The sequence below is a fragment of the Ictidomys tridecemlineatus genome, chromosome 6, assembly GCF_052094955.1.
Source record: "Ictidomys tridecemlineatus isolate mIctTri1 chromosome 6, mIctTri1.hap1, whole genome shotgun sequence".
In the NCBI taxonomy this organism is placed as follows: domain Eukaryota; kingdom Metazoa; phylum Chordata; class Mammalia; order Rodentia; family Sciuridae; genus Ictidomys; species Ictidomys tridecemlineatus.
Genome location: NC_135482.1, coordinates 36272392 through 36285986, shown reverse-complemented (window position 1 = coordinate 36285986; position 13595 = coordinate 36272392). Strand labels below are relative to the sequence as shown.

At 36.0% G+C, this 13595-nt stretch overlaps 1 protein-coding gene across 1 annotated transcript in view; it reads left to right on the top strand.

Moving 5' to 3' along the window:
- The window catches only part of Ptprq (protein tyrosine phosphatase receptor type Q), a 197072-nt gene that overhangs the window by 99767 nt on the left and 83710 nt on the right, over positions 1-13595 (top strand). The window lies entirely within an intron of this gene.

Genomic DNA, 13595 nt, shown 5'->3' with positions numbered 1-13595 from the left:
CTTAACTGTAGATGTCCATTAGGTCTATTTGATTCATAAGTGTTGTGTTTAGAGATACCTTTATTGATTTTATGTTCTGATGACCTGGTGATAAGAGTGCATTGAAATGACCCAGTATTGTGTTGAAGTCTATGTGGGATTTAATGTCATGGATTATTTTTTTACATGTACTTGGATGCATTGACATTTAGGACATAAATGTTTACTATTGTTTATCTTGTTGGATTTTCCTCTTTAGTAGAATGTGGTAACCTTCTTTGTCTCCTCTGATTATTTTTTGCTTAGGAATCTGTTTTGCCAGTATAAGAATAGCTAGTCCTGCTTGTTTTTTTGGACCATATGCATGGAATAATTTTTTTTTGCCATCCTTTTACCTTCAGCCTATAGATGCTTATAAGATGATTCTCTTGTAAACAGCACATTGTTGGATCTTGTTCTTTGATCCATTCTGCTAATTTGTGTTTTTAATTGGGGAGTTGAGACTGTTAACATTCAACATTACAATGGATAAGTGTTTGTGGTTTCCAGCCATTTGGGGTTATTTTGCTATATTTTATCCTGTATTGATTCTCATTTACTGGATTATTCTTCTACTGAACTTCCTCTGTTTGGTAGCTTGGATTTTTTTTTTTTTAGTTCTTTTGTGTGAAGATTATTTTTGAATATCCTTTGTAGTGCTAGCTCACTGCTCACAAATTCGTTTAGCTTATTCTTGGCATGGAAAATATTTATTTTCCCTTCAAATTTGAAAGTGAGCTTTGCTAGATTTAGTAACCTTGGCTGGGTGCCGAAGTCTGGCTTGGCACAAATCAGGAGCCACTTGTCAAAAAGAAACTAACTTTATTTTTAGAACTACAAACGCCAAACAAAACAGCTCCAGGGAAAAACCCTCAGAGCCCAACTGCCACCACCGGCTTCCACAAGCCTCTCTCCCCCACACCAGCCTCTCAACCTCCCACAATCCTCCTCCTCTTGAGGCCGATTGGCTGGGTTGCGTGGGCAGAGCCAAAGAAGTCACCCAATGAGCAGCTCCGTGGAGGAGCCAATCAGCTAGATGTTGCTGGGGCCGCTGTGAGCCAATCATCAGCTGGCAGTCTGAAGGGCAGGGAAACAGCCCAATGAACATCACCGCAGAGGAGCCAATCAGCTAGATGTTGCTGGGGCAGTCTGAAGCTTGCTGGCAGCTGGAAGTTTGCTGGGGCCCCTTTGGCTGTGGCTCTCAACAGCTGGGAGTTGTCTTCTTTTAGGGCTTGGATTATCACATTGAACATGTTCTTAATGCCTTTAGTTTGTATCTCCATGTTTTCTTCCTTCCCAATGTCTTTCAGGTTTGGTCTTTTAAAGTTGTCCCGGAGTTCTTGTATATTCTGGTCATGTTCTATAGTTTTTTTCCCTCTTTATTGCCTTCTATGTACTCAAGATCATGTAACCTGTCTTCAAGTCCTCAAGTTCTGTCTTAAAAGGCTGAGGTTCTATTTTCTACACCATCTAATCTGTTACTAATACATTCAATTGAGCTTTTAATTTGATTGTGAGCTGTTGGAGACCATGTATGGATTATGGGTTTGTTTGAGCCATCATAAGGCAGGTTGGTTGCTTTTCTTGGAACTCCTGGGTGAAATTCCCCAGTTCAAGAAAGCCCAAATCATGTTGGTGTCCTGCCTTAGTTCACAACCTTAGACTCAAATGCAGCCAGCTAGAGATGGGTGTAACCTGTCAAGCTCTAAACAACTTGCTTTCTCCATTTTCATCCTGTTTTTCTGAAGAAGGTCCTCATTGAATCTTTTTGTTGTGCCTACCCATACATAATTTCTCAGGCTCCATTTCGTTGTCAGATCCAATTTGTACCAGGGCTGGTCACCCACCACTCCCTGCTTTAATTAATAAATTACTCTTTGCCTTATTTCTATAATTTATGTTTAATTTTCTCAATCCAGTTTACTGCCTGCATCAGCTAGTCATTCCATCTGCTGGACATGTCAGGCAATAGTGACTTTCATTTCTAGAAGTTCTGTTTGGTTTATTTTCACTATTTCTATTTCTACATAATGTGTCTTTTATCTCCTGTAATTTCACTCTTAATTCCTTCCTTAGATCTTCTTTTAGTTCATTGAACATTTTAATAATCATTTTTTTATAATCTTTCTCTGAGTTTTCATCTACCTCATTATCAGTGGAATCTTTTGATGGGTGATTGTGGATTTTGGGGAGAGAATTGTTTGCCTGTTTTCTCATGTTTTCAGAGGTCTTGGACTTATGCATCAGTTGAGGTAGATTCCTCTACCTCTTTTTGTGCATGTGCCCTTTTGTGTATAATTACCTTATTTGTTTTGAGACTTCTCTCTGTTGTTAATTATATACATAGATGACAAACAGTAGAATCTGAGTTCCATCTCTAATTGTTTCTCCTTGAGTCTTTGTTGGTTCCAGGCTTTTGTCTCCTTACTTCTTTGAGTTGGAGGAATCAAGGGATCTTCATTTAGTTCAGGAGCAGAATCTCTAACCTGTGAACTTTTAGTGTCCCCATAGGTTCTCAGTTCCTCACAGAATGGGGCAAAACTAACAATAGTAACAACCACTGAAAACAATAAACAGTGTGAAAATGAATACCCCATTCTTACTATGATGTCTTCAACATTAATTGCCTCCAATAAAAAGGAATTGTGGGTTCAGAAATTATCAACAGTAAAAAAATAACCATGAACTAGATCTAAAGCAAATGGTGTATATCAGCTTTATCATCCACAGCAGTAATTATTGTATTAGTATTATTGGTGATGGCAGGAGTTATATAAACCAATTAATTCTTAGACTGGTAAAAATACAGTTAATTAGGGGAAAAGGAAATGTGATGGGAAGTTAAACTTTAAAATTTCAGAAAGTGAATAGAGAATATGCAGAAGAGACATAGCAGGTGATGTTTATATGGAAAGAGGGGAAAAACAGAAGAAGCAAGGTATTGGGAAAGAGGGAGAGAGGAAAATAGAATTTGGCTATTAGGAGAAGAGAGAAAGAGAAATGAGATAAATAAACAAATGAAAATAATAAAAAGCCAACCAAAATACACAGTCCAAAAACCCAAACTCTCAAAAGACAATGCGAGGAAAAAATGAGTACATTACAAAAATGCTCAAAATGAGAGAAAAAGAAACAATTAAGTGTATGTATGTATGTCCCTGAACCAACCAGCACAGCCAGAATTCACATGTATGCATATACACTCCCCCAACACACATAAGGAAAAAATGAAAACTAAAAATATATTCAAATATCTTTTTTGAAGGAAATTTTGTTATTATATTTATAACTTATTTTTTCTAATGGACAGAAGTACTTTTTGATGCTGGGGTTAGCTGCTATTTAATTAAAGAACACAGTCCTCTACTCTAATACACTGAAATAAATTTTAACAGAGTGAATATACATATCTCAAGAATTCATTCATCTATAAACGCACACATAGAATACACATTGTTTGCCTGTGGACAGGGTATTGGGAAAGGTACAAACCCCAGACACTCTTCCTTTTTCTATATGTACTCATGTGACCAAGATACCAACAAAGAAATAAGAGCAGAAATAAATTATGCACTCACTTTAGGTCTCCCTCTACTCACAGAAAAATATTTTGGGGGGTGTTGCCTTCTCCTTTCTTCTACCTCTTCCTCCTCCTTCTCTTTTCTCTTCCATCTATAGTCGCCCAATTCTGATCATGGTGAAGAACACAGCCATTCTGGGGAGAGCAGAGCAATAATTTGGAAAAAAAATATGCCCTGAATGACCTCATTAAACAGTGCTTCCTTTGTTAGACTAGATTTGTCAAACTGTTATAGAAGGGAAAGAAATAATAATAAATATTATTTAGGCCACTGTATTGTTAAAAAATAAAAAATCTTAGTGAAGGGTGAGGGGAGCTTCTCTGCTAAGGTGGTCAAAATAGTTGACCAGATTGAATGGTCACTGTCTATGTCCAAGAGTCCCCCATTCTTCTTGAATTATGTACTGATAGAGCAAGGGGTGGGGGTTATTAACCCCTTTCTGCTTTTGTGTTGCTCTCTGAGCTGCCAGTTGGAACAACTTAAGATTGAAACTGTTTGATAGAAGACTCACCTTCCCTTTTTGCCAGCAGGAGGTGGGATGGGTTAGGACATACTGTCAGTAGGATTTTTGTTCTTTTGGACTAGTTCAGTGCCCTTGCAGGGTAGAGCTTCTGCAGTTTTCTCTGAGGGGAGTTCCAGTAGATCTAATCAGGTCTCAGGGCTTTGTTGAGTGAAGCCTTCTTTGGTGAGACTAGATTGACACTGACCTATCCCTAAGGCTAGGCAGTAGCTGATCTCTTCTGTGGTTTGATTCTCAGAAGACTCCCAAGAAATTCAATCATGAGGCAGAGAAACTGATGCTCCCAATCACTACTGCCCAGGAGCCCAGCTTTCCTGGACTTAGCCCCTGAGTATATTAACCCTTTTCTGCTCAGAATCCCACTAGCTTTAGTTAGTTACTTGAGTTGCCAGAAATAATAGAGAAGTAAGTCAGTCTCCCTTTCACCCTTCCCAGTAATCCCCTAGGGAACCCTCTACTCCTTGAGTATTTCACTTACATTCTGTAAAGCCTGGCTTAAGTCATTTGATCAGGTACTGTGGCTGTGTTGTTTTTTTTTTTTTTCTCCCAGTCCTACATTTGCCCTGGTGGCATACTTGCCCAAGGCGGCTTCTGCCTCAGTTATCCACAACCAGTTGAGATACAGAGCATACTTTTCAAGCAAAAGAGCACACTTTTCAAGCACCAGCACATAGTGCAGCCTCTGGATGAGTTAAGATTAGGCAGCATTTTTTTATCTCAGGTTTCTTCATACCAAGAATATGTTCCCTATCCCTCAATGATGAATCCACACTGTCAGTGGGACCACTGGGTTGGCTCCAATGTATTGTTTCTTCTTTGTTTATTATACCCAAATTTCTGGGTCTCTAAACTGCTTTGAGTGTCCAGTATTAAAATTTAGTGAAATCTTTCTTTCATCTACCTTGCTAAGAAGCTGTACACCACTTTAGTCCCATGCCATGGAGCAGCTTGGGATATAGCTTTCCTCTACTCTGCCATCCATTTTCTTAATTCTGTTTTATTATTTTCATTTCTATGCTGAGATTCCCCATTTGATCTCTAATTATGACCATATTTTCTGTTAAGTAAAAATGTTTTAATAGCTTCTTTCAAATCATTTTCTATGCCACACTCTTCCACCATGATGTTATGCCTCACCTTGTGCTCTGAGGAATGGGGCCAGCCTTCTGTGGATTAAGACCTCTGAAACCATGAGCCCTCTAATAAACTTTTATTCCCCTACAATTTTTCTGGTTAGATCCTTTTAGTCACAGCAGCAAAAAAGCCGACCAAAACAAGTTTACCTTAGGATAGGGGAACAAATAAAAGCCATTTTTGGACATATCTCTGTACATAAGCAATTGGAATCATAATGGTGAATGAAGACTTTGGAGAGAAATTATAGCATCAGAACAGCAGATGATGAAAAGTTAGCTATCTTGTCAAATCAGTAGTTAACGGGAAGTGAGGGAGTATAGGAAAGAAAGTCAGAAGAAACTCAGATAAGCATATAAGTCTGGCACAGACTGATAATAAGTGTTTCTTTAACAAGTGAATAAGTGAATACATTAATGTATGTATGAATGAATGAATGGATAGACTTCAGGAAAACTAGTGCCATCTATACAGATTGATTATGAAAAGATTTTTATGTACCCATTACAAAATATTCCTAAAAGCTATTTATGTACAAAAGTGCTTTGTTTGACCATAATATTTGACAAGATCTTGATGGGAATTCAATTCATATTTTAGTTAAAGATTAATTTTACAAAAATTATTCTAGTCCCAAGCCATAATACATTCAAGGAAGTCTGATCAGGTGATAGCTTGTATCACACTTACTCTCCTGTATATCACTAGTATGAATTCAGCTACAAGGGAAACCTCTATCATCTTGAAGTATTTGAGAGTGGACTACAAAGCTGCCAGAGTAGTTGAAAAGAAGAAAGCTGTGGAGGAGTTAGACTCAACTCTTTGGTCTACACTCTCTTGAAATTCCTACCCAATGTCTTAATTACATGCATTAAGGGGAATCAAAGGAGCACAGTAGAAAACAATAGCTGGAAATTCTGAGTAGAAGTTTTAGAAGCTGCTGACTACAGGAAATACAGGTTGAAGTTCAAATCAGTTTAAAGAACTGATTAAACAAAACAGTCCTCATGTCAAAACCCCAGAAGAGTCATATCTTTGCTTTAGTCTATGTTCCACTCATTTAATCCCTATTGGGGAATTAATTCACTGATTGGGTTAAGACTCTCACAACCTAATCATTTCTCCTCCAAACCTTCTTGCATTGGCTCACACGTGTGGTTTTGGGAGACAACTTACATCCAAACGATAACAAAACTTCTCCTTCCAAGACAAGTCTGTTTGTCCCTGTTACTCATCCTCAAGTGAACCCCTCAAAATGAATATGTCTTTCTCACTTCTTCATTACCATCTATGGCTCAATTTGAACTCCAGATGTTATAGGAGTTGCCTTAAGAGACAAGTCAATGAAGTGCTAGGGAGTGATATTGGCCAAAAAAAATTAATATTGTATGCATGTTAATATTGTATGCATGTACAAATATTAATAACAAATCCCATCATTACTTACAAGTAATGCACTGATAAAAATGTGGAGAAAACAAAAAGAGATAAGTCTGTTAACTAATTACTTCCCTAAGAACTGTTTTAGATAAGTTAACTAAATCAAAATTGTTATTTTGGGTAGATATTCATATGTTCTGACTTGCTATATAGAACCATCAAAACTAGTGACTATATGTCACCTCATTCCATCTCCAGAAATTACATGTAAAACCAGTTTTCCTCATAGTTTTCTACAAAATAAAAGACATTCCCCCCCAAGAGATTTGACTAAAATATTTTAAAAAGGTTATGTGTCCAATAATATTGGGTTTATAGGCTAAAATTATTAGAGCTAAATTCTATGGAATTTGGGGTGCCTAGTTATTCATCTGTACATGAATTGAAACATTTTTAGTAAATCTTAGTCCTATTTATGGATATTTTGTGTTTTTTCATACAAGTAGAGTAAACTTCTATTATAAGATAATTTAATTGGCACACTAATATGAATGTGTAAATCCATATTTTCTCTGTAGTACTACCCAAAATCATGTTTGTGTAACTAATTTTGGTTAATGATATTCTGGCTACTCCATTTCTGATTTAAGCAGACTTCCAAAAAGAAGTATTTTTGAATTATATAATTACAACCTCTGAAGAAAATAGCTTTACTAAAAGTATTTGAAAAATTATTCCATCCACCTTCATTGAGAGACATTATAAAAAAGAGGCAAGTTAGACATATTTAGTATTTACTAAGAAAAGATGTTGTTGAGGATCTTTTTCATTAAATTACATGCTATACTCTTTTATGTTATTTTTTAGAAGAAGTATATTTTTGATTGCAGCACCAGGGATTATTGTGTTTTTGTTCATTTAGTTTGTCTTTATCATTACGGAAATTTAAAATATAGATTTTTCTCTTTGTATTGTTTGTTATAACTAACACTCAGAATCAAATTCAAAACCTACTTCTGCAACATACATTTTGTCTATTAACCTAATACCTGGGTTCATTCAATTTCTTTTATTTCTGTTTACTTCTACTCAGGAGATCATCACATTCTGTCAATATTCCTCTGTATTTTCTTTTAGCTCCCTTCTTGGTTATTCTTTATCATTATAATCAGCATTATATTATGTATATATAACATCTAACCAGTTTCCATAAAATTTGCCTTAATAGTAAGCTATATGAAATTTCAGATTTTCTTTGAATTTATACTCTACCAATTAATTTGTCAGTTGTTCTCATTGCCTACAGCAGTCATATAAACTTCTTTCTCAAATTTTCTCTCTTTCAATAGCACCACACCTCATTGCCTTCGTATTTTTCTTATTACTTTCATAGACTATTTTTCTCCAATCAGGATACTTCCCAGCCCTTGACAAACATTTTGTTTTCTCATACTCAACCTACTTGAACATCCTTTCTTCCCCATTTCCATCAATCCTCACTTGCCTTCAAATTATAGCTCCCAAGCCAGGCATGGTGGCACATGCCTGTAATCCCAGCGACTCAGGAGGCTGAGGCAGGAGGATTACGAATAAAAAGCCAGCCTTGGCAAAAGGTAGGTGCTAAGCAACTCAGTGAGACCCTGTCTCTAAATAAAATATAAAATAAGGCTGGGGGATGTGGCTCAATTGTCAAATGCCTCTCAGTTCAGTCCTTGGTACAAACAAAAAAAGTATATATATATACCTCCCAGATCATCTTCCACTGAGCTTGTCCTATTGTCATAAGCTCATAGTAGTTGCTTCTATTAACTAAATTATTTTTCATATGTGTATGAAAAGGACTTTATACCTTAAGACTTGTAATCTACCCATACAACTCAAGGTGAATGTATATTTAAAGTGTTATAGATTAAATACAAGTCAGTGTAAAATTCAAATATGGTATGCTTAAATTTGCTTTGTAATGAATTTTTCAGGAATGTCAATTTCTATATTGAATGATACTATGTTGGGGTCAGCAAACTATAATTTGTGTATGCTTAGATTATACATCTGCACCTTGTGTTTTGAAGGTTATAAATTATTTAAAATTTCTAAAGACTAAAATATTCTTAGAAAACTGGGAAAGATTGTGTTGGTACTTTTATATGTTTTATAGGTATATTTCATAAATATAAATTTTCAGGCATCTGATTTGCTTAAGAAAGAGTACATCTGTGCTTAAATATCAAAATACATAGTTATACATAAAGAACTGATAAAACTTGGTCCTCCATGTTAATGTACTTAACCAGGTCAGGGAGAAGTCAGCATAAGCTATTATCTAAGTCCTGTCATGAAAGGTTGGGAAACTATAGTAATTGACATTCAGAAATTAACAGAATAATTTACACATACATACATCTTCTAAGTAGTATCTGCTAACTAGTCACTAAAATGGGCATACATTTAATTCTCTAACAAGTCTTACTTATATAATTCTACAGACCATCATTTCAACTGTGATGAAATTATTTTGCTAGTAAGAATTATTTATGAATAAAAATGTAATTTACTGAATACCTTGGCAGTTAACATTGATCGCTTCATCACAGTTCAGTCATGTTTAGAAAATTTAAGCAAGCTGTGTGATTACTCCAGGAAGCATGGAATGATGTGTTCAAATTAGTACCATCTGTGGGTAGAAAAGTTTGAGGTTTTTAGTCATTCTTAAGGAATGGAAATCTGATTCTCCATGCTAAAATGAGTGTAATCCTTTTTGTATCTGTAATTCAATAGGGCAGTTGCCTTGAAATAGTCCAGTTCAACACACAGTTTATCAAAAGAGAAGATACTAGATATAAATGAGGGCTATTCCTGGTCACTTGTGAGTATTTGTGAAATTGACTTGTTGGGAAAAATTATCTTTGGGTTTTAATATATCTTTGGCCTCATATTATATTTAATTCTGGCCCATATTTTTAAATACACTTGCTAGAAAAAATGTGGACTTGGATTTTATGCCACATTGTGTTAGCTTTTTGTAGCTGTGATCAAAATACCTGACAAGAGCAACTTAGAGGAGGAATTTTTGTTTTGGCTCACAGTTCCAGAGGTTCCATTCATGGGTGGCCTCCTCATCATGGCTGAATGGCCAATGGAGGAAAGCTACTCAGCCCAGAATAGCAGGGAGGCAGAGAGAGGAAAGAAGGAACCAAGAGAATAAGATGCAGCACAATCCCTCATTGACCCACCTCCTCCATTCATATTCATTTGTCTACAGTTATACCCAATTAGTCCATTTAAATTATTAATCCAGCAAATGAATTAATCCATTAATTAGGTTACAGCTCTCATCATGTAACCATTTCACTTCTGAACATCCCTGCGTTAACACTGGAGCTTTTGAGGAACACCTTATATCCAAACCACAACATACATGAAAATCAAAGCATTGCTTTAGTGAACCATAATTTATTCATGCAGTCAATAAACACATACTGAGTGCCTGTAAATTCCAATGTCCCATCACTGTGCCTGTGACATAGTAGGCAACTGAAATGCTGTTATGCTTCCCACAGCCAGGTTAAAAATAACACTTGGCTGAACCTTGTTTATTTGACAAGTTAAAGTACTCTTGTTTTTAGACCTTTTCTTCTCTGAAACACTTTTTTTGGAGACTGCTAGAGTCTGAATCACTAGTCATTTGCCAACAATTTTATTTTGCATCAAAATTTGTCATTAATGTCTTCTTTTCTCATAATTGAAGGGAAAAAAGTTGGTCAGAGAGCTATGGACATATAGTGATCCCTCTTGAATAGATGGGACTGCTTCCCTCCCACTTCAGTGGCTTAGCAAACTCTAGGAAAGGGAAGTGGAAACATGAAAGGGTCATCAGTAGTAGATCCCCAAAGAAAGGGAAGTGTCCAGACCATATTCCCTGGTCCCCATGGGGAAAATTTTAATGAAAACAAAAAGTCAGTATAAAACTTTCCAAGTATTTTTGCAGCATTTAGGATAGATCCAAAACTTTTAAATTCAGTAGGCTTAACATGATGTTCATTCCTATCTATATGTCCCATGTCCCATTTTCTGTCTTTCCATTTATTTCCTTATGGATCCAGGAGCTTTCTTTAAATGCTTTCAACTTGTCATGTCTTCCTCTGGGTGGCCCTCTGCTCAGTGTTGGTGATGGAACCCAAGAGTGCTTTACATCCCCTACATCCTGGGACCTTTTTATTTTTTTATTTTGAGACATGTCTCTCTAAGTTGCCCAAACTTATGATTCTTCTTTCTCAGCCTCCTGCATACATTCCTATAATCCCAGCTGTACCTCAGTCTCCCGTGTAGCATGTGCCACTGCATCTGGCTTACTCTGGGTCTTAACACATCTTATGATTTTCATTTGAGAAGTTACTTTGTATTTTTTAGGTGTCCTATTAAATTTCTCCTCATCAGTCAAGCTTTACTGGCCATCAATCTAAATTCAATCCCATTATACCCTCTATTCACTTGCTCATATTAAAAAAAAATATTAAATGACTAGTTTGTTCCAAGCATTAGCCTAGATTCTGGGAGATACAATCCAATTTGTAAATTGACATTTTATGTGCATGTAACTTATGAGAAATATACATACTTCAGTTATTGTTCAATATTTTTATTGATATGGATTCAGAAGCAAAATGTTTCTAGATCTTGTATACAAAATGTTCAAGTGGAGAGATAAATATAGATGAAACCTCTTTAGGTTGGATTTTCAGTGCAGCATGAAGATTTATAGGTAAGTAGGTATCAGTTCAAAATAATGTAGGCTAAACAAACTAATAGAGTTATTTAAAAATAAATTTTAAAATAAAAGCCCCTTGAGATTTTGAATTTCACTTTGTTCTATATACTTACGCAGAAGCTACATAAGTAGTAAGGGGTCAGTTTGTATTGAGTTTGTGTAATAAATTATGACAAATTTGATGGTTTAAAATAGCACCCTTTAGCTCATAATGCTATGGATCAGAAGCACACACATGCTATGCCTGGGTTCTTTGTCTCACAAACTGAAATGAAGTTGTAAGTCAATAACATTTTTATATGGAATTCAGAATCTTCTTCCAAGATCATAGGGTTATGATAGAATTTAGTTCCTTGTTACTCTAGGACTGAGATACCTATTTCTTGACAGGCTCTTGGCCAAGGGTTGCTATCAACTCTTTGACATGCATTATTTAGTATGAGCTTCCTCCTTCTTCAAAGATAGCAATGGAGAAGTTTTCAAACATTGAATTCATCTCTTGCTTTAAATCTGTCCCTTTTCTGTAATCAGCCAAAGAAAATGCTCTGATTTAAAGGAGTCATGTTATAAGGTCAGATCCACTGGATATATTTTATTTTAATAAAGAATTTAGATTTTTAATTCCAACAGCAAAATTCCTTCATATCTGTACCTGGACCAGTGTTTGGTTGAAGAACTAACTAGAAAAACTTTGTGTTCAGTGGCTGGGCATCTGAAGATTTCCCCCAAATAGTTTGACCTAGATGGTCTTTATGCTTCCTTCAAATGCTGAGAGTCTGTGATTTGCTCATTTGCCTGTCCTTATAGAGTTAACCACCAATATAGATATGAATTTTTCACTTTCCTATTGTACAGTTCTTGATAAAATATATTTCTGAACATTTCGTTCTGACAACTTTGATTACTTTCCATTGCCTCATAAGCTCTGTATAAGCCCCTCTGACACAGTGAGTCCCCAAGCTGTTGTGTAGCTTTTTAGTTTGTTATTGTCAAGAAGAAGTCACATTCCCAGCCCTATTTTGTATTTTATTTAGAGACAGGGTCTCACTGAGTTGTTTAGGACCTTGCTAAATTGCTGAGGCTGGCTTTAAACTCCAGATCCTCCTGCCTCAGCCTCCTGAGCCACTGGGACCCGCTGAAAGTTCAAACTTTTAAATGACATCTAGACTTCTCTCTATGGAACTCCAGACTCAGTATCCATGTTCTGTTCAACAGCTCCTTTTGGCTATCTGAGAGGTATTTCGAAATTACTATACTCAAATGCTTAATCTATTTCTCCCAGGGCTTAGCCCTTCCACACTCATCCCCCTGTTGGTTATTAGTGACTTCATCTTTCTATTTGCTCAATGCAAAGTCTATAAATCTTTCTTTTGTTCCTCTCATTGTCTTATACCTCATGTCACATGTCAGTAAATCCTGTCAGCTCTCCTTCTCGATACATTCAGGAACTGCATTTTTTACTTCTGCTGCCACCATCTTAGTCCTGGCCACCATGATCTCTTGCATTCATGTTGCAATACCAACTAACTAGTCTCCTTGTTCCACCTTGTCTCCTTTCAGTCTATTCTCAATTCTATAGGTAGAGTAATTCCGTGAAACATGGTGGAGCCTATCATTCTTAAGCTTAAATGAAAGTCATAATAATGTCCTTTCATAATGTACAGGGTGCGCCTTCAGTATCTCTTCTCAGTTGTCAGCTCCTGCTAGTCATTTGGGACTCCTTGTTATTCTTCAAATACACCAGCCACACTTCCACTTTACAGCCTTTTGTCATAGTTTCCCCTGCTATGAATTTTCTTCCCTGACATTTCCACATAGCTGCACCTCTCACTTTCATTAGGAACCTAATGTCTTGTAATTAACGAGGCCTTTTCTGACCACTATTAAAATGTCATTAACCCTGAAACTTTCTACCCTTCTTCCCTTACTTTTTTACACATCAATGATCATCTTTCTAATGTACTATATATAATACCAAATTATAGGTTTTTATCACATTTAGCCTCCCCAATGTAAATTTCACAAGAGTAGGGATTTTTGTCTATTTTATTGATTGTATTTTTTATACCTACAGTAGTGCTTGCACTATTTAGATGCTCTTTAGACATTTATTGTATTTTGAACTACTATGATATATTTAGGAATTAATGAGTTTCTAAATTTTTATTAATTTTCTTTTTAAAGTGTGAATGTT